Source organism: Pteropus vampyrus, unplaced genomic scaffold (genome assembly GCF_000151845.1).
Source record: "Pteropus vampyrus isolate Shadow unplaced genomic scaffold, Pvam_2.0 Scaffold16, whole genome shotgun sequence".
Taxonomy (NCBI): Eukaryota; Metazoa; Chordata; class Mammalia; order Chiroptera; family Pteropodidae; genus Pteropus; species Pteropus vampyrus.
The window spans coordinates 4,732,942-4,735,452 of NW_011888797.1; the positions used below are offsets into that span (position 1 = coordinate 4,732,942).

Consider the following 2,511-nt stretch of genomic DNA (forward strand, 5'->3'; position numbering starts at 1 on the left):
TTGTATTAGCTAAAACAAAAACATGCACTCAGGTTCTATATTGAAATTATTAGCCTCATTCTACTAATTTATGTAGCCATTTTGCTCAAGTCAATGAAGTCAATGAAGCATAATATGATAGTTGCAAAGCAGACCAAACTGCTCTTCGCACAATTTTAATGACTTACTTATCCATTATTTCCACTTAGAAATCTTTAATTTTATTTTCTATAAGAAAAATATTAGAGTCATAAAAAAATGGGCTCGAATTCTTGGAAGGCAAGTATCATGTCTTTTTCAGTGGTTCTTGCTATGACAGACCTGAAGCTAATGCTGGATTTGTGTGCACTCAGAAATTGATCACGGAAGCAGCACAGCGGCATTCATTCAGCTGTAAGTGGCTCTTAAAAGTGGCGCTTCGGCACCACTGAAAATATTTATTCGCCTCCCACATATAAATATACTGTAATAAATACTACACAAACAGGAAAATAAGATCTTCCACTCTGCCTGAGAAGCAAGCATAAGAAACTTGAATCGAGTAACTGGTGTTTGCTACTTTTCATTAGTTTAGCTGGCTACCAAAATAAATTATTTGTAATTAAAGTGATAACTGGGATTGTTTTTCAAACCAAGTACAGAATATATGAAAATGTCAACTGTGTGTTCTATTGATTGTAGTTGTGAACACACCTTTTGTGGCTTCTCAAAATATCAGAAAAGGGAAAGGGGCAGTAAGATGCCCAAGAATTGACAAGGTTCTGAAAGACCTAAGTGGTGCTTATTTAACTTTCTCCACTAGAAGCATTATGTTGCTTAATATCAGATTGATTGTCTTTTTCAGTCAATGCTATCCCCTAAACCTAGATTTATTTTTGTCTATAAACGAACATTGTAAGTCAACAATAAAGACAAATAACTCAATTAAAATACAGGCAAAAGATCTGAATAAACATTTCTCCAAAGAAGACATAGGAGAAGCCCATAAGCTCATGAAAAGATGCAAAGCAATACCACTTCACACCTTCTAGGATGGCTATGAAAAAAACTAGCCAAAAGACAATAACGAGTATTGCTGAGGATGCAGAGAAAATGGAACCCTCACAATGTCTGGTGGGAACGTAAAACGGTGCTGCTACTTTAGAAAAGTTTGGCAGCTCCTCAAAAGTTAAATATACATGTATAACCCAAGATAAATGAAAGCATATGTTCCCATAAAAACAGACACAAATGTTTTCAGTTTGCATTATTCACAATGGCCAAAAAGTGGAGACATTCTTAATGTCCACCAGCTGGTGAACAGAAAAGCAAAACGTGATGCTATGGTACACCAACACAGTGGAATATTATCCAACCGTAAAAAAGAATAAAGTGCTGATGCATGATATGACATGGACAAACCTTGAAAACATTATGCTGTGAAAGCAGCCAGTCCCCAAAAGCCACACATGATATGATTCCATTTCTATGAAATTTCCAGAATTAGGAAACCCACAGAGACAGAAAACAAATTAGTGGTTGCCAAGGGGTGGTAAAAGAGGAATTAGGAATAACTGCTAATGGAACAGGGTTTCATTTTTGGAGTGATGAAAATGTTCTGGATAGTGGTGACAACTGCAAAACTTTGTGAATATACTAAAAAACATACTTTAAAAGGATGAATTTGATAATATATGAAGAGTATCTTTTTTTTTACTTGCTACATATAATTACATATACATACAATATACATGTAAATGTAATATATCTAATACATACGTATATGTAATCTCTTTCTGTACATGAACATTTGGCGGTTTTTACTGAGATATATTTCACATATATAAAGAAAAGAATGAAAGGACACGGTGACTCAGAGCAACTGCCAAGCCCCGAAGCAGTGGATGTGGGGTGTGCCGGAGCCTGCCTTGCAGTCTCTCCATCCGTGCTCGCCTTCCACCCATCACTCAGTCACCACCCGCTATCTGGCTGGGCGTCCGGGCCGGGGGCGACCCGCCGCGGTTACTCTGCTCGGCTGCGGGCGCCCAGAGCCATCCTGCCCTCCCGCCCGAGGTGCGGCAGGCGCGGCGGGCCGGGCTCCGGCGTTGGCCGCGGGCCGGGAGGGCGCACGGCTGCTCCGGCGGGCCCCGCCGCACGGCGCTCCTCGCTCCCCGGGCGCCCCCCGCGCCCCAGCCGCAGGGTCCCGAGCCGGGGTCCCGCCCTACCTCCCTCCCGTACCTGGGATGCGCCCGAACCCGGCGCTGCGGGCCAAAGCCAAGACGTCCCTCCATTACCACCTGCCTCGGAGAGCGGCGGCGGACGGAGTGAGGAGAGGGGACCCCGCCTCCATAGACCCAACAGAGGCACCTGGGGCGGGGGATGGATGGAGCATTCACCTAGTACCACCACGGCGGCGGCGGCGGCGGCGGCGGCGGCGGCGGCGGCGGCGGCTGCTCCCCGGGCCCACGGATCGCTCCTGCTCACGCGCCGCCTCCTGCGCTCGCAGCCCCGCGAAGACAGCCCGGGTGCCGGCGCCCGCGGCCCGCTCGCTCC

At 45.8% G+C, this 2,511-nt stretch overlaps 1 protein-coding gene across 1 annotated transcript in view; it reads right to left on the reverse strand.

The window, feature by feature from the left end:
• SLC41A2 (solute carrier family 41 member 2) overlaps positions 1-2,511 on the reverse strand; it is a 123,307-nt gene extending 120,796 nt beyond the window's left edge. Inside the window, exon 1 of the mRNA XM_011354422.2 lies at positions 2,197-2,511. The gene's annotated coding sequence lies outside the window, so the exon portion shown is untranslated. The remainder of the gene's footprint in view (positions 1-2,196) is intronic.